The 22,293-nt window shown below is 37.3% G+C and overlaps 2 non-coding genes across 2 annotated transcripts; one reads left to right on the forward strand and one right to left on the reverse strand.

Annotated features, from left to right (window-relative positions):
- Nucleotides 1-2,144: 2,144 nt before the first annotated feature.
- Nucleotides 2,145-2,252, reverse strand: LOC131171601 (small nucleolar RNA R71). The gene has a single exon (XR_009142261.1). It is a non-coding gene; the product is annotated as a small nucleolar RNA R71 (small nucleolar RNA).
- A 19,586-nt stretch (nt 2,253-21,838) lies between these two features.
- LOC131171518 (small nucleolar RNA R71) lies at nt 21,839-21,945 on the forward strand. The gene has a single exon (XR_009142178.1). It is a non-coding gene; the product is annotated as a small nucleolar RNA R71 (small nucleolar RNA).
- The last annotated feature ends 348 nt before the right edge of the window (nt 21,946-22,293 follow it).

The raw sequence follows: 22,293 nt of genomic DNA on the forward strand, positions 1-22,293 counted from the left end.
GTGTCTTCTAGAGCAAAAAGATGTCAAAAACAAGTTTTCAAGCTGAAATATGCATTGACCAAACTGTGCATAACTTGCTGCATAAGCTATGCAGATCTGCATAAGGAGAAAGATCACTGTTCCAGAACCAGCCGAAATGTGCATAAGGAGACTGCATAGCTTATGCACATTCTCGCCTCCCTTATGCACATTCACGAAATTGTGCATAACCTATGCACCAAGTCATGCAGTTTCGCATAAGTGACCCAGATCCAGCGCATAAGGGACTGCATAACTTATGCAGTTCACTTATGCAGTCCCTTGAAGAGTTCATTAATGAGCTGGCAGGAGATTCCCTCAAATAATTCCTCCTAGAACATACTATTTTAGGGCTCCATGTCAGAAAAATGCTATATATAGTCTCATTTTCCTATTTTAGAGAGAGACAGGGGAGCAAAGAAGAAGAGGAGGAGGCTGAGCAGAATTTGAAGAGTCATCTTCACCTTCCACACCATTTTCAACTAAGATTTGCAGATTTCTTCCTTTCTTTACACTTTTCTACATTTCTAGTGTTTAATTCCTTACTTCTTAGCTTAGATTAAAGCTTTATTTCCATTTAAACTCATCATATCTTGTAAGCATTATGGATAGTGAGTAGTTTACTTTTGATTCTGGAGTAAGGGTTGTAATATTTGAGATATTTTGTGGATTTTGATTGGTTAATCCATATTTTGTGGTCTTAATGAGTTTTATTCATTTCTTGTATGCTTAATGACATGCTTAGTGTAGGATCCCATTAAGTGATGTTCTTAATCCATGGTTGAAGCACCGAAAGGAGAAGGCCTTGTGATAGATAATCAAGAAATTGGACTTAATTAACTTAGACCTAGAAATAGGCTAAGGATTAAGAGGATTCACAGATTAATTAAAGAACTTAATGGGTCTTAATTAATTCTAACTCCACGAAAGTAGGATTAGTTTGATTAAGGCACTCTTTGTCTCACTCGAAAGGGAATTCAAAGGATTTAAGAATTAATCTCCTTAAAACCCATAAGTTTCATAAAATTGGATAACCGATTTAAATCCCAAAATAGCTCGAATATGAAATCCCGAACTCCGGAATCACCTTTTTACCATTGTTAATTTCTAATCAAATTTAATCATTTGCCATTTTAAATATTGCCATATTTGAACTTGCTTATTTCTATTTGATGCAATTTTAGTTTAATTAATACATTGTTGAATAGAATATTAAATTTGCACATTTAGATTTCATACTCCATTACCCATTAATTCATTATTTTAATTTCATAAATACTTCAATTTAGTCAACTTTTATATCGAAAATTCAATCATTAACACAACTCCTCGTGGGATCGATATTTTTCTATACTACTTGTACGACCCGTGCACTTGCGGTTGGGACGCATCAAGTTTTTGGCGCCGTTGCCGGGGAGTTGTTTGTTTAAGATTGAATTCTTGATTATTTTAGTTGTTTTTAGTTTTATTTTTGTTATCTTTTCATTTTGTGTTTGTTTGTTCTTTTTCAGGTACTTTTAATCTTTTATGAGAAGAGCTAGAAGCTCAAGTGATACATCCTTATTGTTCAATCCCGAAATAGAGAAATTTTGTAAGGCCAACAAGAAAGAAACCAGAAAAAAAAAAGAAGCTTTGAGAGAAACTGAATTAGAAGCAGACATGGCTGATGAAAGAATTAGAATTGGTGTTGGTAATGCTGGAAATGGTCAAAACAATGAAAATGAAGCCCAAGGGGAAGAAGTTGTTAATGCTAACGTGCCTAGGGGAAGTATGATGGATCATGCTTTTCCTCGTTTTGATGACTTGAGAGAGAGCATAGCAAGACCAAGGATTGATGCAAATAGTTACAAGATGGATTTTGGAGTTCTTCAAATGATTCAAAATTCTCAATTTGGAGGACATCCTTCTGAAAATCCACACACACACCTGAAGAAGTTTGCTATGATTTGTGATATGCAAAAACAACCTGGAGTATCTGATGATGCAGCAAGATTGAAGCTATTCCCATTCTCTTTGAAAGATAGAGCATTGGATTGGCTTGATTCTTTACCTCACAACTCCATCACAAATTGGGAGCAACTCACTGATGCATTTCTTGCACAATATTTTCCACCTGGAAAAACTCAAGAGTTGAGGAATCAAATGACAGCTTTCAGACCAAGAGAAGATGAAACTCTTTATGAGTCATGGATGAGATGGAAAGAATTAGAGAGATTATGCCCACATCATGCCATTCCAAAATGGATGATAAATCAGAATTTCTACACAAATGTCACTCCTGCAATCAGAGGGATTATTGATGCTCAAACAGGAGGAGAATTTATTATAAAGCATGAAGATGAAGCTTATGAGCTACTGGAGAAAATTGCAAATAATACTCATCTTTGGAGTAGTCCAAGAGGACCAGCTCCAACTCAGAAAAGGCAAGCTGCTGGAATGTATGATCTTGATCCATTCAACATGATTAATGCAAAGTTTGATGCACTTACAAATGTCCTTGCTAAGAAGATGGAAGATTTGAGTATGTTGGTTAGTTCATCATCATCAGCTGGAAGTTCACAACAAGTGGCTTATGCAGAGGAAACAACCAGCTGTGGAGTAGACTATGGAGAACAAGCAGCATATGTTGGTAATTATGGAAACAAGCAAATGGGGAATCCTTATTCTCAAACTTACAATCCAAATTGGAGGAATCACCCCAACTTTTCATGGGGAAATCAGCAAAATCAAGTTCAAAATCAGAATTTTCAACCACAACAGCAGAGTCAAGTTCCATATCAGCAAAATAGGCAACTATTGCCTAATTTTCAGCAGAAAAATATGAACCCTCCACCAAAACAGCAAGAACGAAATTCCACCACTGAAGCTTTATTGCAACAGATACTTGCTAACCAAAACAAGCATGATGAGGAGATGAGAGAGGTGAAGGCAAGGCTGGAACAGATGCAAACACACAAGAATCTTTGGAAAATCAGATTGCACAACAAGCATCTTCCTCAAGTGCCAAATCTTTTGGAAAGCTTCCAAGTCAACCAGAAAATCCAAGAGAGCAGTGTCAAGCTATTACTTTAAGAAGTGGTAAAGTTATAAATGATGAGAAGAGTGAAAATAGTGAGAAGAGAGAAAATGAAAAAAGAACTGATTGGAGTGAAAAACAAGAGAGTGCAGAAAAATGTAAAGAGGAAATTGAAGAAAAAGAAGAGAAATATATACCTCCTGAACGCTACAAGCCACAGCTTCCCTTTCCACAAAGATTTCACAAAGCCAAGCTTGATAAGCAATTTGGGAAGTTCTTAGAGGTTTTGAAGAAACTTTACATAAATGTGCCTTTTGTTGATGCTCTTTCACAAATGCCCTCTTATGCGAAATTCTTGAAAGAAATTCTCTCAAACAAGAGGAAACTTGAAGATGATGAAACTGTAGCTTTGACAGAAGAATGTAGTGCTATCCTCCAAAGGAAACTTCCTCCAAAGCTTAAGGATCCAGGGAGTTTTTCAATTCCATGCCACATTGGAGAGTCTTGTTCTACAAAAGCCTTATGTGATTTAGGGGCTAGTGTTAGCCTTATGCCCCTTTCCATTTATGAGAAGCTCAACATGGGAGATCTTAAACCAACCCACATTTCTCTTCAGTTAGCTGATAGGTCAATTAAGTATCCTGAAGGGATTTTGGAGAATGTGCCTCTGAAGGTTGGGAAGTTCTACATACCTGTTGACTTTGTCATCTTGGACATGGAGGAAGATTTTAATATTCCAATTATCTTGGGAAGACCCTTTCTAGCTACAGCAGGAGCATTGATTGATGTGAAAGGAGAAAAGCTGACTCTTAGGGTTGGTGAAGAGCAATTGGTTTTCAATATTAATAACACTATGAAAAAGCATCATTCTGAAGCTGATACTTGCTTGAGAGTTGATATCATTGATGAGCTGGTTAAAGAACACTTCAGAAAGAAATATCCAGAAGACCCACTCGAAAATTGTTTGGTTCATGGAGGAGGCATAGATTATGACAACCCTCATGTAGCTGCATATGCTCAACACTTAGAGGGAAGTCCACAATTCATTTCTGCTCCAGTCTTTCAACTCACACAAAAGGAAAAAGCTAAATTTAAGCAACCATCATTCAAGGAAGAAGATGCACCTAAGGTAGAACTTAAGCAACTTCCTTCTCAGCTCAGGTATGAATTTCTTGGCACTAATAACACTTATCCAGTAATTGTAAATGCAAATTTGAGTACTTTAGAGGCTGATAAGTTGTTAAGAGTGTTGAGACAATTTAGGAAAGTTTTGGGATACACCATAGATGACATTAAGGGAATAAGCCCACACTTTTGCATGCATAGAATCAGTTTGGAAGAAAATTGTAAACCATCTATTGAACATCAGAGGAGGTTGAACCCAAATATGAAAGAAGTTGTTAAAAAGGAAATTTTGAAGTTGCTTGATGCAGGGATCATTTACCCTATCTCAGATAGTACTTGGGTGAGCCCAGTACATGTTGTTCCAAAAAAGGGTGGAATGACAGTTGTCAAAAATGAAAATAATGAATTAATTCCCACCAGAACAGTGACTAGTTGGCGAATGTGCATAGATTACAGAAAATTAAATGTTGCCACTAGAAAAGATCACTTTCCACTTCCCTTCATTGATCAGATGTTGGAAAGACTAGCTAGGCATTCTTACTTTTGCTATTTAGATGGATATTCAGGTTTTTTTCAAATCCTTATCCATCCAAATGATCAAGAGAAAACCACTTTTACTTGTCCATATGGAACCTTTGCTTATAGAAGGATGCCGTTTGGGTTGTGTAATGCACCAGCCACTTTTCAAAGGTGCATGATGGCAATCTTCTCAGATTTCATTGAAGACATAATGGAGGTTTTATGGACGATTTTTACATTTATGGATCTTCATTTGATATATGCTTGGCTAACCTTTCTAAAATTTTGCGATGTGCGAATCGACCTTGTGTTAAACTGGGAAAAGTGTCATTTCATGGTTCAGGAAGGGATAGTGCTTGGACATTTGGTGTCTAATAGAGGAATAGAGGTTGATAAAGCCAAAGTTGAAGTGATAGAGAAGATGGCTCCTCCTACCAATGTCAAGGGAATTCGAAGTTTCCTAGGACACGCCGGGTTCTACAGACGCTTTATTAAGGATTTTTCTAAAATAGCTAAACCTTTGTCTAATTTGTTAAGTAATGACACACCATTTGTATTTGACCAAGAGTGTTTGGATGCCTTTTGCAGGTTGAAGCAAGCTCTTATCACTGCACCAATCATGCAACCACCTGATTGGAGCCTACCTTTTGAAATTATGTGTGATGCTAGCAACTATGCAATTGGGGCTGTTCTTGGTCAAAGAAAGGACAAAAAGGCTTATGCTATTTATTATGCTAGTAGAACACTGGATGAGGCTCAAACAAATTATGCAACAACTGAAAAGGAATTTTTGGCAATTGTCTTTGCATTGGAAAAGTTCAGACCTTACATTATTGACTCAAAGGTGGTTATATTTTCAGATCATGCAGCCATCAGGTATTTGCTCCGTAAAAAGGAGGCTAAACCTAGGCTCATTAGGTGGATTCTGATGTTACAAGAATTTGATTTGGAGATTAGAGATAAGAAATGAGCTGAAAATGTAGTTGCTGACAATCTTAGTAGGTTGAAACTGGATGGTGAAGAATTGGATGAAATCCCTATTGATGAGTTTTTCTTGGATGAACAACTTTTCTCTCTTGTTGCTAAACTACCTTGGTATGCAGACTTTGTGAATTATCTATCTTGTGGAGTTTTACCTCTAGGTATGACATGGCAACAAAAGAAAAAGTTTTTGCATGAGGTGAAGTTTTATAGATGGGATGATCCTTTACTCTTTAGGAGATGTTGTGATGGTCTAATTAGAAGATGTATTCCTGAAGAGGAGATACAGAGTATTTTGCATCATTGCCATGCTTCTGATTATGGAGGTCATTTTGGCATCTCTAAGACAGCTATTAAAATTTTGCAAGCTGGTTTCTTTTGGCCAAATCTTTTTAAGGATGTGAGGAAAATTGTGTTGGATTGTGATAAATGTTAAAGGAGTGGAAATTTGTCAAAAAGAGATCAAATGCCCCTAAATAATATTCTTGAAGTGGAATTATTTGATGTTTGGGGAATAGATTTTATGGGGCCATTCCCTCCTTCATATGGTAATAGATACATCTTAGTTGGGGTTGACTATGTGTCAAAGTGGGTGGAAGCTATTGCAACTCCAACTAATGATGCAAGAGTGGTAGTGAAATTCTTGAAGAAATTTGTCTTGAGCAGATTTGGAGCTCCTAGGGCTATAATTAGTGATGGGGGTTCCCATTTTTGTAATAAGCAATTTGAGAGCTTAATGAGGAAGTATGGTGTAGTGCACAAGATAGCTATCCCATACCATCCTCAAACTTCAGGACAAGTTGAAATTTCTAACAGAGAGCTCAAGCATATTTTGGAGAAAACAGTGAACAATTCTAGGAAAGATTGGTCTATCAAACTAGATGATGCTCTATGGGCATATAGGACTGCCTACAAAACCCCTATAGGAACTACTCCCTTTAGGTTGGTGTATGGTAAGTCTTGTCATTTACCTGTGGAACTAGAACATAGAGCATATTGGGCCATTCAGACCTTGAATTTTGATCTTAAGCAAGCTGGTGAGAAAAGATTGTTACAACTTAATGAGCTTGAGGAATTGAGGATGGATGCTTATGAAAGTGCCCGTATTTACAAAGAAAGAACTAAAGTTTGGCATGATAAGCATCTGAGGAAAAAGGAATTCAAAGAAGGTGATTCAGTTTTGTTGTTCAACTCAAGATTGAAATTGTTCCCTGGAAAACTCAAGTCAAGGTGGACTGGTCCGTATAGAGTTTCTAAGGTTTTCCCTTATGGAGCAATAGAAATTTGGAGTGAAAAATCTGGGAATTTTAAGGTCAATGGGCATAGATTGAAGCATTACATAACTGGAGACCCAATAAAGGGAGCAAGCTGTTATAAGCTCTCCAATCCCTCACCTCTTTTCAGTGAAATTCACGAAGAGTCCAGCTAAGGACTATAAAATAGCCCTCTTGGGAGGCATCCCAAGTCCTTTTATTTTGCTTTTGTTGATTTGCTTTCATTTTCATTAATTTTGTTTTTATCTTAAATCTCCCCAAATTAAATTTTTGACATTGTTAAATCTTGTCCCTTGTAGATGTAATTCAATGAAGAAAGGCTGGTAAACTGATGGGGAAGTGATTCTTAACTTGAAAATTTTGTCCTTCAAATTTTCCCAAAAACTGATTGGTTTTTGCTGCATAATCTGTGCAGGAGCTGCAATTTGGTTTATGCAGAGGAAAAGTGCCATCTGTAGAAAAGGAAAAGTCTGTAGCAGATAGATTCTGTCCTTGAGCTGCAATCTGGTTATTGCAGAGGAAAACTAAGTACAGTCTGCAGCAAAAAGAGTGTCTGCAGCTAATGACTTGTGCTTTTGGTGAGGTTGGGTGTGTAATTTTCTAATATTTGTGCTTATAATGATATTATGGTGGTTAGTTGGTCATTTTTGCAGTTTTGAGCTTCTTTGGGTTATAGGATACAAGGTAGAAATGCTGCATTTTCTTGGCAAATCTTGGAGAGTTCATTTCTCATTTGTGGTTAGATGCAACTTTATGCAGATTTTTATGGAGTTTTATGTGCTAAATGTTGATTTGCAGAATTTGACTTAAAATGGCATAGTTCTCAAAGGTCTTTTATGTAGGATCAATGTCTACATGCTTGTGTGATGCCTTTTTGATACACTTTGTATATATTGATGTGTTTTTAGTGAGAATTTCTTGTGGTTTATGCTTCATGGAATTATATTTCTTCATTTTAGGGTATTTTTCACACTTGCAATCCATGTTCTATTGCATTCTTGATCTTGTTAAATTGTGCATAAGCAACTGCATAGCTTATGCAATCCTGCATAACCACAATTCTTGCCATTTTTCACCTTTATTGCAAGTGCATAAGCAGAGTGCATAGCTTATGCAACTCTGCATAACCTCATTTTGTCAAATTTCATATCTGTCAAAACTTGCATAAGGTGAGTGCATGACTTATGCACTTCTGCATAACCAAAAATTCTGCATTTTCTCTCTCTGCTGAAGTCTGCATAACCAGAGTGCATAGCCTATGCACTTCTGCATAATCAGAAACTCCAGAAAAATCAAACCTGCCGAGACCTGCATAAGCAAGATGCATAAGTTATGCACTTCTGCATAACCAAAACTCTGAATTTCCAAACTTTGCCGAGGGGTGCATAAGCAGAGTGCATAACCTATGCACTTCTGCATAACCAAAAACCCACAAAAATCACACTTGCCGAGGGGTGCATAAGGAAGGTGCATAAGTTATGCACTTCTGCATAACCAAAACTCTGAATTTCCAAACTTTGCCGAGGGGTGCATAAGCAGAGTGCATAACCTATGCACTTCTGCATAACCAGAAATCAGAAAATTCCAAAAGTTGCCGAGACCTGCATAAGCAATGTGCATAGCCTATGCACTTCTGCATAACCAAAGATTCTGAATTTCAAAACCCACCGCAGAGTGCATAAGCAGAGTGCATAGCTTATGCACATCTGCATGACCACCAACCAAAATTCCAAAAAATTGCCGAACAGTGCATGAGCAGAGTGCATAACCTATGCACTTCTGCATGACCCGATTTTCTGAAACACCACTTCCGCCGAGAGATGCATAAGGGGAGTGCATAACTTAGGCACTCCCGCATGACTTCGCTCCTCAACATTTCAAGGGTCACCGAAACATGCATAAGGACAGTGCATGACCTATGCACTTGTGCATAAGCATTTCTCTGAAGTTTAAATCATTTTGAAACATGTACAAAAGAGTGCACAGGTTATGCATAAATCATTTTCCCCTTATGCAGTCTCCTACAAACCCGATTCAAATTCATTTTCGGCAAACAAAACTTCCCACCTCCACTTCCCGACTCTTCACCCCACGACCGCCCTTCAACCTCCATTCCTTCCGGCATTCTCGCCGTCTCTCTCCCATCTTCTCCACCAGCACTCTCATCACGAAAACCCTAAATCCCCCCCTACATTTTCATTTCCCCCTATCTCTTCTCCATCGGCAATGGAGTCCCCTCCACATTCCCGCCCCGCCTCTCCTCTCGAAGTCTCTCCATTGTCATCGATATACCCCACCCCCTCCGCCTGCTCAGGACATTCCAGCAGCCTCTGCTCAGCCAATTCCTCCTACAACTGAACCTACCTCATCCACAGCACCTCCTGCATTCAACACTAAAGCCTTATTCACCTACCTTGACAGGCTTAGTGATGATATCTACTTTGTGGATAGGAAGCTTGACAGTGGTCTTGATACACTCAAGGATCGTCATGATCAACTATTTGACCTTGTCATGGAAACCAGGGACAAGCAGAAAGAACTGAAGGAGATGGTGAAGCAACTCATGATCTTTCTGGGTATGCCACCCCCACCTCCATCACCTCCTCCAGCACCATCTTTTCGACAGCCGGCAGCAGCCACAAGCCCTTTAGCAACATCCTTAGACAAGGGCAAGACAATAGAACTAGATTAGTGTTTGTTTTACTTTTGTTCTAACTTGTAGGACTTTTTCCTTTGTACATATGTTCAAACATTTATAGTTTGTTTTGGATTATGTTTGTTAGTTCTGAATTAGTTTGTTTTACATTCTGTTTTTCTTGAAGTTTTATTGGATAGCTATTACATTAGTCTTCTTTAATTTTCATTGCACTTATTGCCCTCCTGTACATATCTGCCCATACTATATATATATTTCCATACTTTTACTGCTGGTTGTACATTTCCCCTTGCCAATTCCCATGCAGCAGCTTTTGTATACACTGCACAGCTATGAATTTCCTCATGCACAACTTTTGCATAGCCTGTGCAACTCTTTCTGCTACTTCTGCAGAACTGCACAGGTTATATTCCCCTTATGCAACTGTCCTGCATAGCCTATGCAACATATATTGCCTCTTATGCAGCACCGCATGGCTTATGCACCTTACCTTTGCACATACTCTGGACAGCTCTTAACTCTGCATGACCTATGCAGTTTCTTATGCATCCCTTTATCTTGAATTCTCATCTGCTACATACCAAGTAACTCTTTCTTTTTGCTCTTAATCTTTACAATTCCTGGTAATTACTATTTGCTTTGACTTTTGATAATACATTGCATGAGACATTGAGGACAATGTCCAATTTTGAGTTTGGGGGTGCACATTTTGATTTTAGCTTTATTTTTCACATTTTGAGTATAGGAGCATCTCATTCCATTTCATTTACATATATTGTAAATATTTTACATATACATCCCTACACACACACACATACACACACATTATACATCACATTGCACACAAACATACAAATAGATTTCCTCCATTTAGTTCATGCATTACTCATTTTAGGAATCATGCACCATGCATTAAAATCTTTTGCCAAATCCCTTGAGTATTGAAAATGTGCCTATGAGAGTGATTTGACTCACCTTTTAGTTGGGTTTGTGGATTGAAAGTTCCTAAAAGGTGCAAGGTTTTGAAGTGTCTATCCCTTGCCTATATCTTCTTAGCCAAAAAGCCACCCAACTAGTCATTTGGAGATGGAAGTGTTTAGAGGGAGTTATTGGATATAAGATAGTCAAATGATGCCTCACCAATCCTAGAACAAATTTTCTAAACCTTTCAAGGCGAAATACCAGCTTGTACTTGAAAAGAGAGATGATTAGGCATTCTTTGAATTAAAACCTTCTCATTTTAAACCTTTGGCCCTTTTTCCCAATTAAAATTTACCCTTGCAAACCCCTTTGAACCTTTTTATCCCTAATTTTTCTTGAAATCCTTATTACTACCTAGCCAATGAACTAAACACTCCAACCCTTTTTATGAGAATAATTATTCATAATATTAGGTACATAAAAAAAAAATAAAAAAAAATAAAAAAACACAATAAAAGGGAGAAGAAATACTTGTCACCTTGTAAAAGTGCTAGTATATGTGCTTTTCACCATTGTCATTCAAAATGAAAGAAATCCACCCAAAGTATTAAAAGAAATGAGTTTGGGGGTGGCAATTTTAGGGACAATCATCAAAAGAAAATGCAAAATACAAGTTAAAGTATCAAAATGTCCCTCCATTTTTATGTGTTTTGTAAACTATGCTAGCACTTGACAATCCTCATTGTGTATTTCTCTCTCCCACATATAAAAAAAGAGAGAAAAAGAAAAAATATATATAATAAAGTGTACCTTATGTTTCAAAATTGAAAATATTCTCATGCTTTGAATCCTTTTTACCCATCTTTCTTTTTAGCCTCATTTTGAACCCCATGACCCCATTACATCCCTAAAAAGACCTTTGATCTCTTGAAAGTACTTGCTACATTAGTGGAGATAGGAGTGGGGAATTTGCCTATGGGATTGGAGAACTATTCATTCATTCATTCAATTCCATCATTCTATATAGAGACACTTTGACTATTGATTGTTCTAGAATTCCTTTTGAGCATGACTCTCTCTTTTGATTGGTTGGTTTGGGGATTTTGAATGATAATTGACTTGATGGCTAAGCGGTGAAAGCTTGGATAAGCATTAAATTCTTTGCATTTTGAAGGATGGGTATATGGATTGCTGGTATGGCTGAAGGTGTGTTGAGTTACTTCAATTGGTAATTTTCATAACTCTTTGGATAAGGCACCTCTAAAAACTTTGCACCACATTTTAAAGTTTGCTTGAGGACAAGCAAAAGCTTGAGTTTGGGGGTATTTGATGCATACATTTTGCATAGTCATTTAGGTCTAATTTTATAACCCTTTTTATTCTATTATTAGTTATCTTTAGCTAATTTCATTAGTAAATTAGTTAGTTTTTCATAATTGTCGATTTTGCATTAATTTGTAATTTTTACTTTGTTTTGTAGGAAAAATGGTGTTTTTGAAGGACTAAAGAGAATTTTGCCATTGAGGAGTGTCTTCTAGAGCAAAAAGATGTCAAAAACAAGTTTTCAAGCTGAAATATGCATTGACCAAACTGTGCATAACTTGCTGCATAAGCTATGCAGATCTGCATAAGGAGAAAGATCACTGTTCCAGAACCAGCCGAAATGTGCATAAGGAGACTACATAGCTTATGCACATTCTCGCCTCCCTTATGCACATTCACGAAATTGTGCATAACCTATGCACCAAGTCATGCAGTTTCGCATAAGTGACCCAGATCCAGCCGAAAACTGCATAAGGGACTGCATAACTTATGCAGTTCACTTATGCAGTCCCTTGAAGAGTTCATTAATGAGCTGGCAGGAGATTCCCTCAAATAATTCCTCCTAGAACATACTATTTTAGGGCTCCATGTCAGAAAAATGCTATATATAGTCTCATTTTCCCATTTTAGAGAGAGACAAGGGAGCAAAGAAGAAGAGGAGGAGGCTGAGCAGAATTTGAAGAGTCATCTTCACCTTCCACACCATTTTCAACTAAGATTTGCAGATTTCTTCCTTTCTTTACACTTTTCTACATTTTTAGTGTTTAATTCCTTACTTCTTAGCTTAGATTAAAGCTTTATTTCCATTTAAACTCATCATATCTTGTAAGCATTATGGATAGTGAGTAGTTTACTTTTGATTCTGGAGTAAGGGTTGTAATATTTGAGATATTTTGTGGATTTTGATTGGGTAATCCATATTTTGTGGTCTTAATGAGTTTTATTCATTTCTTGTATGCTTAATGACATGCTTAGTGTAGGATCCCATTAAGTGATGTTCTTAATCCATGGTTGAAGCACCGAAAGGAGAAGGCCTTGTGATAAATAATCAAGAAATTGGACTTAATTAACTTAGACCTAGAAATAGGCTAAGGATTAAGAGGATTCACAGATTAATTAAAGAACTTAATGGGTCTTAATTAATTCTAACTCCACGAAAGTAGGATTAGTTTGATTAAGGCACTCTTTGTCTCACTCGAAAGGGAATTCAAAGGATTTAAGAATTAATCTCCTTAAAACCCATAAGTTTCATAAAATTGGATAACCGACTTAAATCCCAAAATAGCTCGAATATGAAATCCTGAACTCCGGAATCACCTTTTTACCATTGTTAATTTCTAATCAAATTTAATCATTTGCCATTTTAAATATTGCCATATTTGAACTTGCTTATTTCTATTTGATGCAATTTTAGTTTAATTAATACATTGTTGAATAGAATATTAAATTTGCACATTTAGATTTCATACTCCATTACCCATTAATTCATTATTTTAATTTCATAAATACTTCAATTTAGTCAACTTTTATATCGAAAATTCAATCATTAACACAACTCCTCGTGGGATCGATATTTTTCTATACTACTTGTACGACCCGTGCACTTGCGGTTGGGACGCATCAATCCATAAAAGCAGCCGGAGCATTAGTTAACCCGAATGGCATGACCAAGAACTCATAATGGCCATAGCGTGTTCTGAAGGCAGTTTTAGGAATACTCTGCTCTTGTACTTTCAGCTGATAATAACCTGATCTCAGGTCAATTTTGGAGAACACAGCTGCACCTCTCAACTGATCAAATAAGTCATCAATGCGGGGCAATGGGTATCTGTTCTTTATTGTCACCTTATTTAACTGCCGATAGTCAATGCATAACCGGAGAGTGCCATCTTTCTTCTTTACAAACAATACTGGTGCTCCCCAAGGTGACACACTAGGGCGGATGAAGCCCTTGTCAAGCAGCTCTTGCAACTGTATTTTCAATTCTTTTAGTTCTGCTGGTGCCATTCTGTATGGTGTTATGGAGATTGGGTCCACACCAGGCATAATATCAATTTCAAACTGCACTTCTCTTTCTGGAGGTAATCCTGGCAATTCTTCAGGAAATATATCCGGAAAGTCACATATAGTAGGAATGTCCCTCAGTGCTGGACTCCCCACTTGGGTGTCTATCACATGTGCCAAGTACGCCTCACACCCTTTTCTAATCATTTTCCTGGCCAGTGCAGTTGAAATGATGTTTGAAGGTAATAACTGTCTCTCCCCATGTATTACTACATCACCATACTGAGGAAGACCAAAAGTGACTGTCTTCAGTCTACAGTCAATCATGGCGTGATGCCTGGCTAACCAATCCATGCCCAAGATAATGTCATAATCTCTGAAGGGCATTTCAATTAAATCAGACAAAAAAGTGTGTCCTTGGATCACCAAAGGACAATCTCTATATAGCCTATTTACCCTGACCTCCTGGCCTAATGGGCTAGTAACTAGCACATCATAGTCCATTGGTACACACTGAATAGCAGTATAACACATCACACTAGCACTAACATACGAATGTGTGGAGCCAGGATCAAATAACACATACACATCTTGGTCAAGGATGGAGAAAATACCAGCTACAACATCTGATGTTTCAGCTTCTTCCCTCTGACGCATGGTATACACTCTGACTGGTGCGCCACTGGATACTAACTGGTTAACAGTGCTTTAATTTCCAGGAGTGTTACCAGGGCCCCTACCTCTGCCTCTACCTTTAGCAGCTGACTGTGACCCTTTAGGTGCAGAGACTTGGGCTGATCCTTCAGAGGTAGTAAAAGATCCAGACCGGCGCGGACTAGTGCAATCTTTAGAGAAATGTCCGCTCCCTCCACAGTTAAAACATGCACCGGTGGCCTTGAAACAAACCCCGCCATGAGTTCTACCACAAGTTTCAGACCGCTGCATCGATAGAGCTCCTGGGGTGTCTGCTGGTCTCACGACTGCACAGTGGTGGTCTTTGGCCAGAAAATCTGCCTCTGCCTCTACGGGAGCTAGATCCCCCAAATTGTTTCCTCTTGCCAGAACCACTTTCAGATGCTTGTCCAGTAGTCTTTTCAGCCTTCTCTTTCTCTTGTGAACCCTTCTTCACTGCCCCTTCGGATTCTATCCTTTCTAATTCCAAGGCTTATGAGATCAATTCAGCAAAATTCTGATGTCTGAAACCCACAACTTGCATTCTCAGACTCTGCCTTAACCCGGACTCAAACCTCTTGCATCTGTCTCTGGGGGTGGAGACTAAGCTTCCAGCATAGTGGCTTAGCCTTGAAAAATCTCTCTCATATTCTGCTACAGTTCGGTTCCCTTATTTCAAACTCAAAAATTCTTGCAACTTCATATCCACATATGCATCGGGAACCCATTTCTGCCTGAATTCCCTCAAGAAGTTTGTCCATGTCAGCACAGGTGGCTCAACCAGGCTGTGGGGGATGGTCTTCCACCATTCAAACGCATCCCCTTGCAACAAGGAAACAGAATACTCAAACTTCAGCTCTTCTGTACATTGCAGCTTTCTGAAAACTCGTTCCATTCTTTCCAACCACTGTTCTGCCTCCAATGGATCCACAGTGCCTTTAAACTCAGTGGCCCCAAATTTCATCAATTTTTCATACTGCCGAGTGAAATTGTGGTTGTGCTACAGTGCGGCATCCGAGTTTGGGGTGGCACATTACCCGCCATTTGCTGAGAGAAGGCAGCCATCTGCTGCATAAATTGAGCAGGAAACTGCGGTGCTGGAGCAGGAGCTGGAGTGGCTGACCCACTCACATTCTGGAGTGCTAGGGCTTCCCCTTGAACCTCAGCCTCAACAGATTATTCTTTGGAATGATCTCCTCCTTCCATTCCGTTTTCTCAAATTTTCTACTTCCTGTGATCAAACACAAGGAGGTTGACCTCCGTTAGTGCATATTCATGATGTAAATATGTCATATGTATCAATTAAAGACACTTGAGCAGTTGTACTTATCAAAGAAATATTCACATGCATAGTCAAAATTTATTGAAAAACCATGCTCTGATACCACTAAAACATGTCACACCTTACCCCTCCGTAAGGCATAACATGATCCCGTAGAATACTTAATGAACTACCGAACTTCACCTACCGATAACTCATTAAGTACCCTACAAGGGATTTTAAAACAATTTTCTTACATTTTGAAAGTGGTGAGCATTTTGGTAGGAATTAAAAACCATTTATTCAAAGTTTAAGTACTAGTAAAAATTTTTGTCCATTTTAATTTTGTCGCAAATTTTATAAAAATTTTGACAGAGTTCCCTCTGTATTTTGAGAAACCAGTTCTTCAAAGACCTGTAAAAAAGCACTTCCAAAAATATTTCATAACTCCCAACCTTCAATTACTCAATCATCTCAATTCAATGCACTTCAAAATAATTTCACAATACAAATCAAGTTTTCTCATCTCAAAATATTTAATATTTCCATTCACCAAGCATAAAGCAGAAAATTCATATGTACAAATATTAAATTTACAGAAGAGAATCCAAAATAATATTATTACAATTTATTTACAACTGCTCAACTACATTGATACATACAACATTTTTTTATTTACATCAAGATTATCTACAAGGGTATAAAATAATACCCGTATAAAATGATCAGAGTAGTCCTCGATTTAATGACTCACTCTGGCTTTCTCCTGCTCTTATCTCATGACAAGAAAATAAGCTATCGCTGAGTATAAAAATACTCAGTGGTGCACAATAAAAATTTAAAATACAATAAATAAATCATTCATTGCCAAACACAATTTAATTATTTCTCAGTCACATTTTGCAAATATCAAAGTCCATAATGACACCATTTTGTCAAATAATCCATTAAACACAGTTTAGTCAAACAATTTCATAATCACAGTGTTGCCAAAGTCATACACAACTTAAGTCATGACACAAAATTTTCGATCAATGCCGTGTTGTACACCACGACAAAGCAATCTACAACCCCATTAATCGAAATCAATGAGGGAGGTGGCTAGCTAGCTAATGAGTACTCATCCGATCTACAACCTCAACTGGCAAGCCAGAGAGGGAGGAAAATAAACGATCTCAACCCCATAAATGGAGGAGGAAATGTGATACTGTCATGCTAAGTGTGAATCCAAAATCAATTTAAAACAATTATTTTCAATAATTTATGAGAGATCCCAAACAATTTTCAAAGTCATTTTTGTAGTCACAAAGTGGCAACACAATTCATAAATAACACAGCGACTTCATAAAGTATAGCAATTCAAATTTTCAATTGGAAAACAATTACATAAATTTATTGTGCACAAACCTGACTGGAGTCGCCTCTAGGCCTTGACTCAGTCTTTAAGGGCTTCCAAGTCTTTTTCAGCTGAAACACACAATTTCACAGTGTTTCAGTACCATAACTTAGCATAAATCCAAAAATAAATTTCACTTCATTTTAACTAGCTTTATTGCATTAAATTCGATGTTCTCGAAGTTTTTGTGTTTCGGGTTACTATTTACTACACTATTTAAGTTAAATTATTGACTTTTTAAGGATTAATAGGTATGGGAACTCCAACTTCACCCACATACCACGTTTTGGTCATTAAACTTGTTGGTTTTGGTCATTTTCTCAAAGCTTAGGTCATTTTGGCAAAATTGCCAATTTTCGGTTTTGGTGCTCCGAAGTTTCACTGTTCCATTGGTCAATCTACTGTTGGAATTTGGCAAAACTTTCTTCATAGAAAATGTTCCTTATTGTCTTAAGTGTATTCTCATTTTTGGATCACCCCAATCGGAGTTTTGTAGCTCAAGTTATAGCTAAAATATAGTTACTGTTCACGTGCACTGTTCATACTGCAACTATGGTTCTGGCAGGTTTTTGATCCAACTTTGTTCAGTAATTTGATCAAATTAAGTTCATAATTTGGTCTAACTTTCTTCATATGAAATATTCTACTATGTCTTAGGTTTCCATTGGTTTAAGAATCACCTAAATCAGAGTTTTCTAGAGAGAGTTATAGCCATTCAAACATTACTGCTCAAATGGCAATCCTGCAGTTTTGTAGGTACAGTAACTCAAATTTGCTCAATAATTTGAATGGGTTAATGGCATAATTTGGGTTGGTGTTCTTCATGAAAGTTTTAGATCTATATCTTATCTAATTGCTGGTAAAATTTCAGGTCAATTTGACCTGTCTACCTCGAATTATGACCAAATGAACAGTTACTGTTCATTTGGTCAGTTTGGTGCAGTGGCAGCCTGCTCTCATTTCACTTTGGTCAATTGGTTCACCAAGTTTTGGTCAGTTTTTGGGCATGGTTCCTTAATGAAAATTGTGTCATTTTATGTCAATTTTCATCTCCAATTGTTGGCATATCAATTGGACTTGTAAAATTTCTGTTTTGGTCCTTCAAAGTTGGTTTGGTCATGCTGCCAGCAGCATAACCATTTGACCTACGAATTTAACTTTCATTCTCACAATTTCCACACATCTCTTTTGGTCATTATTGACCATTTTTCATCTCACAATAGACCAAAGTCATCATTTATGCATTTCTCCAAAATTTGCCTCAAAACCCTAATCTCACTACTTTGTTGCAATTAATCACATTTAAGAATTTCAACTAATTAAAGCTTTTAAACTCATTCTAATGCATCAAACCTCAATTACATGTTCAATTCTATCAATTCCATCAAACCCTAACCCCCATCAAGTTGGCTGAATTTCCTTTTTTCCCTCAACAAAATATTTCTTTCCTTTTTCATTTAATTTTCACTTGCTCAACATCATTTTCATAAGTATAAACTAATTTAAGTTAGGAGAGGGAGACTTACCTTTGATGAAGCTTTTCCCAACTTCAATCTCTTCACTTTTTCTTCCTTTCTTTGCTTCTAAGTTCTTAACCAAGGTATAATATCAAGATTTGGTGTTGGGAATTATGAGAATTATGAAGAAAATTTAGAGTTTTATGAGCTTCAAATATTCATCAATGGAGGATTTTTGAGAGAAATGGTGAGAGAGAGGGACGGTTGGACATGGGGAGGAAGAAAGTGATTTTTTTCTTTTTAATTGTTAGTAATTATCCCCTTTTAGAAGACCAAAAATCCCAATTTAATAAAATAAATTAATTAATCCTTTATGACATCATGCATGATGTCATCACCTTTGACTTTTCCATCTTCTTTCTTTTTTTTTCTATTTATTTTTTTCTATTAGTTCTTTAATTTAATTCTCGATTCCGAAATTTTCTTTTCTCCGATTTTATTTGACAGTTAGGTCAGGAGTCAGCTCTCGGGGTCAATTGACCAAATTGCCCCTCGCCGGTTCATCCCTGTTTGCAAATAATCCAATATTTCTTCCGGCTCCCTGACCTAATTATTTGACTGACTTAACAGTTCTTTTTCGTGATTTTCTCTTTTCCACTGTGTTCATAAGGGTCCTAAGGACCGCAGCATCACTTTTTACGATTCGAAATTTGAGTTTAAAATGACTTCGATCGTTCAGGAGGTCACTCATCGCTATGACTCTCGGCTCGTTTAACCTCTTATGTTCTGTTTTTCTTATTTATAGTTAACTAATTAAACATTACTAATTATTTGTGTTTATGGCTTCTCAAGTTGTCTTAAGTGTGGCCCTAATCCCATTAATTGTCCCGACTGACACAGTCACCTAATGATGAAATATACCAGGCTATACAAATAGGGGTGTTACAACTGTCTGAGATAGGATATATGATCCTTGCATCAAGCAACTTCAAAATTTCCTTTTTAACAACTTCTTTCATATTTGGGTTCAACCTCCTCTGATGTTCAATAGATGGCTTACAATTTTCTTCCAAAATAATTCTGTGCATGCAAAAGTGTGGGCTTATTCCCTTAATGTCATCTATGGTATATCCTAAAACTTTTCTAAATTGCCTCAACACTCTTAACAACTTATCAGCCTCTAAGGTACTCAAGTTTGCATTTACAATTACTGGATAAGTGTTATTGGTGCCAAGAAATTCATACCTGAGCTGAAAAGGAAGTTGCTTAAGTTCTACCTTAGGTGCATCTTCTTCCTTGAATGATGGTTGCTTAGATTCGTCTTTTTCCTTTCGTGTGAGTTGAAAAACTGGAGCAGAGATGAATGGTGGACTACCCTCTAAATGTTGAGCATATGCAGCCACATGAGGGTTGTCATAGTCTATGCCTCCTCCATGAACCAAGCAATTTTCAAGTGGATCTTCCGGATATCTCTTTCTGAAATGTTCTTCAACCAGCTCATCAATGATATCAATTCTCAAGCAAGTATCAGCTTCAGAATGATGCTTCTTCATAGTGTTATTAATATTGAAAACCAATTGATCTTCACCAACTCTAAGAGTCAATTTTTCTCCCTTAACATCAATCAATGCTCCAGAGCTGTAAAGGGTCTTCCCAAGATGATTGGGATATTAGAATCCTCTTCCATGTCCAAGATGACAAAGTCAACAGGTATATAGAACTTCCCAACCTTCAGAGGCACATTCTCCAAAATCCCTTCAGGATACTTAATTGATCTGTCAGCTAACTGAAGAGAAATGTGGGTTGGCTTAAGATCTCCCATATTGAGCTTCTCATAAATGGAGAGGGGCATAAGGCTAACACTAGCCCCTAAATCACATAAAGCTTTTGTAGAACATGATTCCCCAATGTGGCATGGAATTGAAAAACTCCCTCGATCCTTGAGCTTTGGAGGAAGTTTCTTTTGGAGGATAGCACTACATTCTTCTGTCAAAGCTACAGTTTCATGGTCTTCAAGTCTCCTCTTGTTTGAGAGAATTTCTTTTAAGAATTTTGCATAAGAGGGCATTTGTGAAAAAGCATCAATAAAAGGCACATTTATGTATAGCTTCTTCAAAACCTTTAAGAACTTCCCAAATTGCTTATCAAGCTTGGCTTTTTGAAATCTTTGTGGAAAGGGAAGTTGTGGTTTGTAAGGCTCTGGAGGTATATACTTCTCTTATTTCTCTTCAATTTTCTCTTTACATTTTTCTGCACTTTCTTTCTCACTTTCTTGTTTTTCACTCTCATCAGTTTCTTTCTCATTTTCTCTCTTCTCACTATTTTCACTTTTCTCATTTTTTTCACTCTTCTCATTATTTACAACTTCCCCACTTCTTAAAGTAATAGCTTGACACTGCTCTCTTGGGTTCTCTGGTTGACTTGGAAGTTTTCCAAAAGACTTGGTACCTGAGGAAGATGCTTGTTGTGCAATCTGATTTTCCAGCATTTTGTTATGTGTTTGCATCTGTTCTAGCCTTGCTTTCATCTCTCTCATCTCCTCATCATGCTTAGTTTGGTTAGCAAGAATCTGTTGTAATAAAGCTTCTGTGGTGGAACTTTGTTCTTGCTGTTTTGGTGGAGGATTCATATTTTTCTGCTGAAAATTAGGCAATGGTTGCCTATTTTGCTGATATTGAATTCCTTGTTGCTGTTGTGGCTGAAAATTCTGATTTGGAACTTGACTTTGCTGATTTCCCCATGAAAAGTTGGGATGATTCCTCCAGGTTGGATTATAAGTTTGAGAGTAAGGATTCCCCATTTGCTTGTTTCCATAATTACCAACATATGCAGCTTGCTCTCCATAGTCTACTCCACAGCTGGTAGTTCCTTCGGCATAAGCAACTTGTTGTGAACTTCCAGATGATGATGATGAACTAACCAACATACTCAAATCTTCCATCTTCTTAGCCAAAACATTTGTAAGTGCATCAAACTTTGCATTAATCATGTTGAATGGATCAAGATCATACATTCCAGCAGCTTGCCTCTTTTGAGTTGGAGCTGGTCCTCTTGGACTACTCCAAAGATGAGTATTCTTTGCAATTTTCTCCAATAGCTCATAAGCTTCATCTTCATGCTTCATAATAAATTCTCCTCCTGTTTGAGCATCAATAATCCCTCTAATTGCAGGAGTGACATTTGTGTAAAAATTCTGGTTTATCATCCATTTTGGAATGGCATGATGTGGACATTGTCTCTCTAATTCCTTCCATCTCATCCATGACTCATAAAGAGTTTCATCTTCTCTTGGTCTAAAAGCTGTCATTTGATTCCTCAATTCTTGAGTTTTTCCAGGTGGAAAATATTGTGCAAGAAATGCATCAGTGAGTTGCTCCCAATTTGTAATGGAGTTGTGAGGTAAAGAGTCAAGCCAATCCAATGCTCTATCTTTCAAAGAGAACAGGAATAGCTTAAATCTTGCTGCATCATCAGATACTCCAGGTTGTTTTTGCATATCACAAATCATAGCAAACTTCTTTAGATGTGTGTGTGGATTTTCAAAAGGATGTCCCCCAAATTGGGAATTTTGAATCATTTGAAGAACTCCAAAATCCATCTTGTAGCTATTTGCATCAATTCTTGGTCTTGCTATACTCTCTCTCAAGTCATCAAAATGAGGAAAAGCATG

Source organism: Hevea brasiliensis, chromosome 12 (genome assembly GCF_030052815.1).
Source record: "Hevea brasiliensis isolate MT/VB/25A 57/8 chromosome 12, ASM3005281v1, whole genome shotgun sequence".
NCBI lineage: Eukaryota > Viridiplantae > Streptophyta > Magnoliopsida > Malpighiales > Euphorbiaceae > Hevea > Hevea brasiliensis.